Here is a 12,434-nt window from a genome sequence, read left to right as displayed (position 1 = left end):
TGTCATTGCAGCATAACCGCCATGTCCATCAACAACAAACACAGTGGTAGACGAAGGGCAGAAAGAGAGAGAGAGAGGGGGCGAAAAGGGTAAAGACGATGTCGATGACGTTGCTTCAACTGAGTAAATGAGTTAACCGCAAAATGTCAGTGTTGAACTAGTGCACCTCAAGGCTCCCCTCCCTCCTCCCACCTCACGCCTAAAAGCCACAGACACGCACAGCAATTTGTGGGGATCTTGAAGGGGTAAACAAAGGGCGAGAGTGGAAGTCATATGTGTGTGGCGGGGGAGTGAGGGAGTGCAAATAAAATCAATCAATTTGTATGGCAAAGCAACAGCAGCAGCAGCAGCGTCTAAGTGCATAGCGACACTGAAATCTATTTACTAGAGTGTTGAGAAAAGTTCAAAGAGTTGGAGAAAGTCAGCGAGAAAGAGAAAAAGAAAGGGAAAGGAAATATTCACACGCCCCCATCAGTTATGCTACTAAGGGGGACACACTTCAAGCGTGTGTGTGTGTGTGTGTGTGTGTAATTAATAAACATGCCGAAAAAATGTAGCTCAAGTGACGATTGATTTAGCAGCTGAGCTGTAACTTCAAATCCAACTCCAACTCTAGCTAGGACTCATTGAGAAAACCGCATTGGAAATTCAGTCGAAATGAAGTCAAATAAAAATCCATCAACACGCGCGCTTAAGGAGGGAGAAGAAAGAAAGAGACAGGGAGAGTCAGCTCATCAAATGTATCTGGCAGATACATTTTCGTGTAGCGCATCTTCGACAGATGTATTGAACAATTGCCAAAGACAAATTGCCTGTGTCTCGCTCTAATTTTAAGACAACGATGCGCATCGTCGTCTGTCTTTTGTCTTTACTTTAATTTGTCTTTGCCGTGGGAGACGAAAAGTTTCACACGGCATTTTTTTTTACCACGTCTGGCTTCGATTTTGGGCCAATTGATTGGCGCACGTTTTGCGCGTGGCGAGACAAGCCAAAGCCAAAGGAAAAAAATAAGATAAAATATATATAAACCACGTATAAAAAATGTACTTGTATTTTACTTTTGTTTTTATACCCGCTACCCAATAGGGTAGAAGGGTATTATAAGTTTGCACAAACTAGATCAAAGAGACTATAAGGAGAGAAATATGAGAATCGGAATTTTAGCTCGTTTGACTGACAATCTGGAAAATATAACTTCTAAGGATATACCAAATATAGCCGTTAGTATAATTTTAATATTTATGCGGTATATTATTTGGTATATTTTAAAAACAATACCACAATGCTCTATTTTTATATCAAATATTATCTTTGGTATATTTTAGTATTATTGCGGTATATTATTTGGTATATCTCAAGAATAATATCACACTCTTTCGTCTGCATACCAAATAAGGCCTTTGATATATTACAGTATTTTTTGGTATATTGATTTGGTATATTTTATGAATAATATCGCACTAGTTTGCTTATACACCAAATATACCCTTCGTTATATTTTAGTATTTTTGCGGTATATTAATTTGACATATTTTAATAATAATACAGCCCAGCTTATATACCAAGTATGACCTTCGATATATTTTAGTATTATTTCGACATAACATTTGGTATATTTTAAAATTAACAACGCACTTTTTGGCTTTTATTCACAATGGGTAGCGGGTATCTCACAGTCGAGCACACTCATTTGTACCTTTCTTATTTTTGTATGGGTCTGAATTGGCAAAACCTAATAGACGAAGCAGAGACAGGAATGCATTTGCCTGAGCATGAAACATTTTCCTTTTAACATTTACATTTTCAATTTTTCGCTACGAGTTTTTGTATTTTTTTGGTTTTTTTTTTTTTGTTGGTTGGTCTGTTTTCCCATTTTTGGTTTTTCTCATCTGCGCTTCAATTTTTATTGAAATGCGGTGACTGCGAGTGTGTTGTTGTTGTTGTTGTTGCCTCAACAGCACTTTGTGGGTGCTTAAAACAGCTGACAGGCCCCACTGACAGATTGATGAATGTTTATGCTGCCTTTTCGACCGTCTCGTCTCGTCTCGTCGTCGTCGTCTCCCTGTTATTTCAGCCCTCTACTTCTACTTATCGAGTATATTTCTCTCAATTTTAATGAAAATATTTTGGAAATGCGCTATTTTCATTTGCACACAGCACAGCGCAGCGGCTGTTGCCAAAGATTTATGGCACAAACACCCGCAGTAGATAGAAGATACAACGATGTGCTCTCTTCATCTTGGCCCCTTTCGGCCATCAGGTTAATTTGTTGTGAGCCTAATAGCCAAACAGCAGAGATGCTAGAGATCGTTCGAGTTGTGTTAAATCGTTGACAATTGGGATCAATTTGGCTCGATCTTCTCCACTTCGCTTTTATGAGTGTGTGAGGCAAGCGAAGAGTGTGCCACATGCATAAGTCAAGGGCTTTGTTTAATGCGCAACTCATGAGCATTAGCATTACATGGGTTATATGGGCGGGTCTTGAGAAGGTCAAGCTCACATATTGTGCTGCATATTGGGTCAAGTCAATTAGAGAGCGTGTAAGAGAAAGAGAGGGAGAACAAAAGAGTTGCAGCCACTTAAAAAACGTTGCACTTTGTGACGCAGGTAAAAGATCAAAGCGTTGACCAATGAATAAGATATGGAAAATACTTTTAAAAGTTTCTAATTTTTAAATATATTCCAGCTTGTATATAAAGTAAAACATTTTTTTTTAAATATGTTTACACCGTAAAATATATTTATATTTTTGCTTGCACATGTGAAGAGATTTTTTGAAATATATATTTCCACTGTAAAAATAAAATTTGTTTAAAGATCATTTCTGACAGAAGATTAGTTTTATTTCACTACACTCTATTGATAAAGAATTTAAGAACTGCGACAGATAAACTCTCAATTCCTTGAAAAATGTGTGTGACAGCTGATAAGCTTGAAGTAAAAGAGTTTCAGTATCCTTTTAGCCTTTGAAGTATAAATAGATAAACAAAAAAATAATCAGAAAAACAATATTACAAAAAAATTGACTAGAGAAGATTAAAAAAGACTACAATCGAGAGTGCTCGACTTTGAGAGACCCGTTTCTCGTTTTCAATAAAACCATATTCCATCAAAATATACCAAAAATATACCGAATGTTCTATTTGGTATATCAATATAGTATTATTTTTTCATTCATTTTAATTCATTTTAATATGCCGTAGAGTAAAAAATATAACAATAAAATTTTTCGGAATCTTTTTTAATTTTAAATAATAAAATCCAGCTTCACTAATTATTCATCTTTCATTTCATTTTTTAATCTATTTAACCAAATTTTTTAATTATAATTTTCACGTATACTAATTGTTGATTTATCTATAAAGTCAATGAGAGCATAATCTATTTTTTCTCTAATTCTTTAACCCTTTCTCGCCCACATTTCCATTCAATCTTAACCTTATCGCTGAGCTATTCAAATTAGATCTTGTTTATGGATTAAAGCTATGGATAATGTTTTCATTTTTAGAGCTAATTTTCCAGCTGTTCGTCACACATTCAACACCTTTTTAATGCCGAGCTAATCTAATTGAAATCTCAGCTTAGGATCGTTTATTTAATGGAGACATTTCTAGGCAAGAAATGTTTAATGAAATCAGATCAAACTTTTAATGGGCAATCTATTGTTATATTCCGTTTTTTTTTGTTCTCATTTTAATACTTGTTGTGATGACTAGAGTTTTTTTCTATGCAGAGACAAAGCAAAGGGCAGTGAAAAAGGGTTTTAAAAATCTTTTGCTAGAAAATTTCTTCCTTGCGAAATGTGTAAATAATCGAGAAAAACTTGTGGAAAGCCCACGCACACACACAGAACACAGCGACAGAAACAACAACAACAAAAAACAAGAGCAAATAGCAGCAGCAGAAGCTGAAAAACAAATATACAACTGTTGAAAATCTCGCGCGGAAAAATTGGACGCATTTGCTGACCCAAAAAGACAAATGACCGAGCAAAAAAAAAGCCCAGAAAAAAGAAAATAGAGAAACAAAAGGGACAACAGCCGCATTGGGGATACAGGGATACAATATTTTTTTGTATTATTTTTCCTTTTTTTTTTTTTGGAGCAGTGAACAGTGTTTATTTTAATGCAAATATTTGTTTATTTTTGAATGGCAGCGGCTTCTATTTTTTTTTTTGGTTGTTCTTTCACAAGAATGTAAATTTCTGGAGAATTTGCTTTATCCAACATTGTTGTAACGTCCACATGCTTTTTTTTTGGCGGATTTAACTACAAGATTTTTCTTGTATTTAATTTAATTTCCCTTAATAATTTACTTATGCAAATTTCGCAGGTGGATAATTTCTTACCTGGAACTCTTTTGTTTTTTGTTCTGAATTTTCCTTGCAGTGGATTGAAGAAAATTTTGTTCTGTTTTCGGGTTTTTTCTGTTTGGCTTTTGATTGGGCCGAAACTGATAAATGAGCGATTTAAATGCTAATTAATTGTTAGGCACACAATCATATACAAAATACACAAGCTCATACACACTCACTCACACAGACACTAGCTCACACACACAAAGAAGCTGATAGAAGCACGAAACGAAGCTCAAGCTCAGAAGCAGTGTGAGCGAGATGGGGCGATGCAAAACAAATTTGTGAACGATTTTTGTCTCGTTTTAATCTGAGTTCATTTATCAACAAATGCGCTTCATTTGGTTATTTCGGTTAGACGGTTATTCGGTTATTCGTTTGCCCTTTTGTTGCGCTTTTCCGATCGGCAGCATCTTTGATTAATATTTTTTTTTTGGATTTTTCGAAATTCAAATCACAAAACCGTCAAACGGCGGCACACAAAACGCACACACACACACGGCTGCAGCGGCTGCTGCTGCTCAGCATCACGATTACAACGAACACACGAAGCTGAGCCGAAGCCAACTGTAAATTTTTGGGCTGTCGCAGCACCAGAAATAGTAGAACACACAGCGAAGTAATAGCGAACACTGATACTGGGGGACTGATAATACACACAGTGCGTTTTTTTTTGGTTTTGGTTTGGTTTTTTTTGGGGTACGGCGTCCGTGACTGACGTTGCGTTACGATGTACGCGTCGTGAAAGACTGAATCAGACTGAATCATACAAGTATAAGCATAGGCAAGCCAGACAGCAGCACCCGATGTGCATTCGGCCCAGCACACGAAGTGTTCGGCTGGATGAAACGAGGCGCAGACACGAACGCATTGCAGCGGCTTTTATGCTGCGGCCCAACAACAACATGGAAGTGACATTGCCGAATGTTGCGGGTGTTTGGCGTGCACTGTGCCGCCATCTAGCGCATTTTGCCAAGTACTACACTCTTATACGCTGTTAGCGGCTGTTTAACAGCGCACAACTCTGTTGTGCATGCAACACGCGCCGGTTTGAAGAGGGGAAACACAGCAGCCGGCAGCTGTTAAAGGGCTTGGCACGAGGATAACAACAACACTTCCTGCTGGATTTGTTCGTTGTAATTAATTTCTGGTCTAGATGCAGCCCACAACAAGAAGTAGAGCACAGCCAGGCAACAGCGGGAGCAACAACAGCAACAACAACAACAACAACTACTGCACTAATACAAACATTCACCCAATGTGGAGATGCAATTATTTAAAAAGGGAATAAAAACAGTTGAGCCAACGGCTCAGGGGAATTCACAAGGATCTGGTTGAACAGTGTAATAAGTGTGTTCATATGTGAGTGGAACATTGTGTGTGTTTCAAGTCGATGATAATCCATCTAATAGTCTAGAATGCGTTATTTTCAAAATTATCCCTTTTATCTGTCCAGTAGAAATTACTGGTAAACATTTTAAAAATAATAGTGGAGTATTAGAATTAACAGAAGCGCAAGAAACCCCTTATAAAATCATTTCATATTATTTAATATGTAATTTATAATAGCAACTATAGTTTAAATTACTAATAAGGAATCTATTTGTTAACATATTTTCTTGATATTCTAAAAACTTCATAGCGATCAGTCATATTAGACTTGAAGAAACAAGGTAAAACACAAAAAATGTATAGCTGAAATTTCATTTCATTAATCTATTCCTTTCTGTATTTTTATGATATTCTCATAATTTCAGGATAATTTAATTTTGAATTCTATACCTTTTCATATTTTCTTGATATTCTGAAAATTTTGGAAAGATTAGACTTGATAAAATCACAAAAAATTTAATTCCATTTGTGAAATATATATATATATATATATATTTACCTCATCATTTTAGGATAATGGAAAAAAAACTTAGAAAATTTAAAAACAAATGTATAGTCAATTTTTTAATTTTTAAATCTAAACTTGTTCATGTATTCTTAATATTCTGAAAATTTCAGGACGATCATCTACGATTAAACCTATAAAACCTAAAAATAACATACTAATTAAGACTCGAGATCGTTGTCAAACTGCCCAAAAAATATTCCTTATAAACAATATTAGGAAACTTTTGATCAACTTGTTGGATTAAAGAATACTTTAATTTTTAATGCATTCTAAAGGCTTTTCTTTAAATTATATATATATTTTTTATAAGTTAAGAATTAATAAACCTTTTTGGAGAAACTTTGAGAGAAAGAAAGTATTAGTTTTATTTTTAGAAGCTTTGAGAAGCTTTTAGTTAATGAAATTACTAGATTTCTTTTTTAGAAGCTTTGAGAAACCTATTTTTTCCAAAATATTCTGCATATTTTTAACAACTTTCCTTCTCTTCTTATGTAATACTGATCTACTTAACTACTTTCCTATAATTCTTATGTAATATCCTCTACCATTTAGCATACATTACATGTTGCCTGAAACACAAGCAACTACTGGGAAAAAGAACTCTTATCAGCCTCTTGTCGATAATATGCACAGCGGGCATCAATCAGAGTAGCTAACGTGTTTTTTTGTTACCTACATTGTTAGTTGCCACTGAGCTGACTGCATCTTCCTCTCTGCCTACTGCACTTCCTCTTTCTCTCTCTCTTTCTTGCTTTAGCTGTTTGTTGTGTTAGGCGGCACACGCCCATAAAACAATTTGCTAGTCGCATAAAGACCCAAGACAACAAATATAACACTTAATTGTATTAGCAGGCACAGAACGAGGCTAAAGTCCGAGACGTAGGCGAAGGCGAAGTCGGAGGCAGAGGCACAACCCAATCTCAGGTCAAGAGCTACCGAAACGAAGGCGAAAGGGAAGGACGCAAAGGGAGGAACGTTGTATGTTTGCTTTACCAGTTAAGAGACGGGACGGACAAACAAATAACGCAAGACAAAAGGCGAGTTGATGTCCGAGGTTCGAGGTTCGAGCGTCGTCGTTGTCCTCGCACACACATTTGATTGATGATTTTATGACATTGTTTACTCAAGTGATGATGAGCAGAGCCAGCGGCTTGGACAGCACACAAAACTACCAGAGATAACAAGAGTGTGAGAGAGAGAGAGAGAGAGAGAGAAGGAGATGCGTGTGTCCTTTTGGTGTCGTGGTGTCGAGTGCGGCTGAGATTTCAAGGAGTCAAGTCTGAGAGGCAACAATTTCAATAATTTTTCGGAGCCCGCACACACTTGGGCCCCGTTGATTGTTTTCCCTGGAATGCTATCAATCTTTTGCTTATTAGGGATAATATTACAATTATATGTAAGTGAGATAAACAAGGATAAGCACTCTCAAGTGGCAGGCGAGAGCAGCCTTTGATCTACTTAAGAGAAAGAGCAGCGGCTCAACTTTAGTGTAAATAGATATTCAAACTGAAACTGAGTGCAGGATTGATTGACAAATTGACAGGACATTGCAAGCGTCTGACTTTCGCCTTTCGCTGGAAAAAAGTTGAAGACAGAGATAGAGATAGCGAGTCGAGCGACTTCCTGTCTCTTCCTGTTCGTTCATGCCTGCTTCAACCTGTTTCAATTTAGTCATAAACTATTAACACAGCCCTCAGTTAAACGCTTTGGAAGACGAAGCCAGGAAGCCAGCTGTTCCCTGACCACACTTTCGTCCTGTGTGTGTTGTTCCTTCTTTTGTGTCTGCTGTTTGATGATAAATTAGACCTGGCCAAATGCACCTAACGAAACTCTGAACACAGGACACAGCACGACGAAAAAAAAACGTTATAAAGAGCACACAAGCATGCTCTACCTCCCTCTCTTTCCCTCTCCCCGTCCCTCTCCCCTTTGTAGGCTGCCTTTGCGGCTCTTTAGTTTGGCATTTACCTGGCTCGTTTTTTATTGCTTTATTATGAGCTCGACTGCTGGCTTGGCTGCTTCAATGGCCCAGGTCAGTCTGTTGTTTATGCTGGCCCGAAAAGCATGCCCATCACATGGCTCTTCTCCTCACTCTTTGTGCTCTTGTTGTTGTTGTTCTGTGTTGCCAATTGGCAACGCTCCAGCGTCAACACATCACATCACATTTTGGTTTTCTTTTTTGAATTTTTAAAGCATCTGGCGACAGTTGCTTGGCAATTCATTTGTATCTGAAAACAAATAATCACACAATTAGTTTCAATAATTAGTCGAAAACAACTATTGATTAAACTACTTTAAAAAATAATGCATAGTTTTTTGCTAACAACAATATTTGGTTATTTTTCTGATTTAATACGAAATTCAATATTGTTGAAATTAGCAAATAACATGTAGAAAAAGCCAAATATATTTCTTTAACTAAGACTTTCCAACACTTTTTAAACTTAATTCAACAAAATTAAACATTCATGAGAGTACAATAATACATGGTAGCTAATAGACTTATTTATTGTTTTATTATTTATTAGTATTATATTTTCTAATATTATTTTATTCAAAAATATTTTTTTTATTTTTCTGATTTAGTACGAAATTCAATATTGTTGAATTTAGCAAATAACGTAGCAGATTAAATATACAAATATATATATTTTTCAACAATATTTGATTGAAGCACTGAATTAACTAAGACTTTCCAATACGTTGCAAACTTAATTCCACAAAAGTAAACCTTCATCGTTGGACAACATTATAACTAATCTAATCTAAATCTATATAATTAATAATTCATGGAGTTGAAGGCCCCAGCAGCCATTACTCTTTTTTCTCTAAGTCTAAATGTAGTGTTGAATACTAGATTTAATGTAATAAATAAATAAATAATAATAATAATTCATTGTTTTATTATTCATTATTATTTTATTCATTGGAAAGCTTACAACAGAAATTAATTCTCCAGATTTAAGCATAATAACGAAGAACAAACTTATCTTATTCTATCGATTGAGTCTCTAAGAAAAATTGCTATATGAATAACGACAAAGCATAGCTTAAACTATACTGAATAGTAAAAAAAAGTTAATAAAAAGCTTTATTTTAGGAAGACATAAATAAAAAAATGTATTTCTAATTGTACTTTACAATTACTTCCAAATTTTCGAATTTAGTTTCCGAATAATACTCAAATCCTTAAGTAGAAGAGGTAAAATGAAAAACATATTAAGACATAGATAACTAAATAAAAGTTTCACTTTCAAGAATGCAACAGATCTTTTAAAGATCGGTTGAAAAGATTATTATATTTGTGTTTGTCAAATGTAAATCCCTAAACTTGTAAATTTATCTTTCAACATCTTTGATCACTTAATGATACATCTTTTAAGGCAAATGTTAAGAAAGACAAATAAAATAAAGCAATAATCATTTTATTATTATTATTATTTTATTGAAATAGCGAATAAAATTCTTTATTGCAATAAGATGAACAAGAGCAACTAAATCCTTCAGTCTAGTAATTATTATATGTTTCTTTCCACAGATTACGTTCATACATCGAATTTTTTTTATTATATTATATTAAATCTAGTATTTAATACTACATTTAATAGAGAAGAGAGTACTGGCTGCTATATTGAATTTATTATAGTATATTGTACAGTCTTTATCCAGACTTCTTACTATATAAATCATATATAATATATATTGACACTTCACTCTTTCGTGTAGTTCTTTAAATAACTTTGTTGTTTTTAAGTGCTCACTCGCAACCTTTGTGAAATATGTGCAAGTTTAAAGCAGCTCCACGCTTTGTCGGCACTGAATGCTTGAAGCGCAGCTTGCCACATGCGGCATGCCACAGGTAGCTAGCTGGTGGAGCCCAAAGCGCTGCCATTTCCCATAAACGGGCATTACGAAATCAATTTGCACGCTTGTCGGCTTCGCAGACTGCAACTTTATGAGCCGCTGAGCGAGTCACAGATGCAGTTGCAGTTGCCAAATGACAGACTGCGATTCTTAGTGGGGGAGAGAGAAGAGAAGAGAAGAGTAGAAGGAGAAGCGAAGGGCTTGGGCGATAAGCGCAAATTAGTGGCAAATTAAGCCATCAATTGCGCTGCAGCTGCTTGTATTTTGTGGTACAGTCAACGGGTCAAAGCGAAAGCAAAAGCCTAGCTCCCCTCCCTACACAGTTTTCCCCCCTTCACGAAACCTAGAAACCTCAACCGCATTTGACAGACGCGCACTCAACACTTTCGCCAGCTGACAGTTACACTAATAACGAGCAGAGTGAGAGAGAGAGGGTGAGGGAGGGGGAAAGGGAACATTGGCAGATGCCAAGAGCAACAACAACCTAAACAAACAGGGTCTCGGTCTCGGTATCCTGCGGCTCGAGTCCTTTGCCTCTGTCTCTGCCTCTGTCTCTGCCTCTGTCTGGCATACGCTTATCAGTTTTCAATCACATTTGAAACACATTGGTATTTGTGTGCCCATAAATCAACAGGAACACACGAACACACACACAACACCGTAATCCTTGGCAGCCCAACACACAACGAGGCACCTTCAAAATAGATAAACATTGACAGCTCGACATATGTAGCATATACATTTTGGTTGCCCCGAGTTTGGTTCGTGTTTTAATTTTTATTCTGCGGTTGTCTCAGCTTCACTTTCCATCCTCAGCATCAGCTTCCATCCTCAACTTCAGCTGTGAGTGATAAGCGCGATCCTTGACTGGAACTGCCAAACAAATGGCATTGTCAGCATTGCCAAAAAAAAAAAACAACTCTGATATCCCTTTTTCTTTTTTTCCTTTTGCGCCCCCAATTGAGAGGCGTTGCACGTAGCTGCCACGCCCATGAAAACAATTAGGCTTCAAGGTCTCGTGAGTAATAAATATACGCGTATAACAAGCTAACTGCCACCTCGATAACTCGATGAATCACTTTGTGGGTCTAACCAACTACAAACGACATCCAACTAAGTGAAATGTAAGCACAAAGTTTTCTATTGTCCGCAGAAAAGTTAAGGCCTCGGGAATTAAATAAAGATTAGGTAATGGAAGATAAAATATTTAAGAGAATACCTCTCTAAAGACAACTTCTCATTAGTCTTATTTTTATAGAAATTGTAATTTATAAATAATATATTGTTGTATTAATTTTTTTGCGCTTAGAACATTTTAAAATAAGATTTCAAGCCAATTTGACATTTTCTAATTAAAATTGTCAATTTAATGTAAAAAAAATGATGTAAGGAATATAGAAAGTATTTTTGGTGAAAAAATATTTATAAGAAACACCAATACGACTGTCTATAAATTGTCATTTACTTCGTTTTGAAAATTGAATCCTTTTTGCAATTTCCAATTATATGTAAATTTAAGTTGTTCGTAAATTTGGATATTTTAGATCTCAGCATACTAAAGCTGTTTTACAATGTCACTGAAAAACTACCTCCCAACTAAATTTTTTATTTATTTAGTACAATTTTTGAGCTCTTCAATCATTCTTCCTTATTATGTTCATAAAAATTAAAAATAATCTGCATATTCTATTATATTTTTGGTTATTAAGAAAATACTTTTGCATGGTATAAAGTGCCTACTGCAATCGGGTCTTAGCTGCTTTTGGCTAACAATTTGGTATATTTCGTAGTCTATGGTATATTTATAAACATATACCGCAAAAATACAAAAAATATACCAAAAGCTATATTTAATATATTGATATCGATATAGTACCAAATATAACCTTTGGAAAATTTCAGTATTTTTTGGTATATTATTTATACAAAAAATATACCGAAGACTTTTTGTTTTATATATTGATATCGATATAGTACCAATATACCAATTATAGCATTCGGTAAATTTCTGTATTTTTTGGTATATTATTTTGGTATATTTTTAAAATACTTTTTTTTTTTAAACTGTTTAGCGGGTATCTCACAGCACAACACATTAGACTGCCGCTTTCTTACTTGCTTAAATAAATTTGTATCCTCAATTCAATTAAAATGCTTTCCTTTTCATTTTATGATTTTTAGAAACTATTTGAAGATAATTTCGTTAAAATTTTTAAGCATTCTCATTCTTTTTTCAAAATTAATTCTATAATTTACCATTTCAAGGCCGTCTTATCCTTTTCATTACTTTTCTTATTCTAGCAACCGAATTTGATC

At 35.2% G+C, this 12,434-nt stretch overlaps 1 protein-coding gene across 3 annotated transcripts in view; it reads right to left on the bottom strand.

Annotated features, from left to right (window-relative positions):
• Positions 1-8,456, bottom strand: part of LOC133841542 (uncharacterized) — a 102,776-nt gene extending 94,320 nt beyond the window's left edge. Inside the window, exon 1 of one of the 3 annotated variants that reach the window (XM_062274106.1) lies at positions 8,223-8,456. The gene's annotated coding sequence lies outside the window, so the exon portion shown is untranslated. Of the gene's footprint in view, positions 1-4,348; positions 5,101-8,222 lie in introns of those variants that run through there. The other 2 variants (XM_062274123.1, XM_062274115.1) reach the window with 2 other exon arrangements.
• Positions 8,457-12,434: the final 3,978 nt, after the last annotated feature.

The sequence above is a fragment of the Drosophila sulfurigaster genome, chromosome 2L, assembly GCF_023558435.1.
Source record: "Drosophila sulfurigaster albostrigata strain 15112-1811.04 chromosome 2L, ASM2355843v2, whole genome shotgun sequence".
In the NCBI taxonomy this organism is placed as follows: domain Eukaryota; kingdom Metazoa; phylum Arthropoda; class Insecta; order Diptera; family Drosophilidae; genus Drosophila; species Drosophila sulfurigaster.
This window is presented reverse-complemented; position numbering and strand designations above follow the sequence as displayed.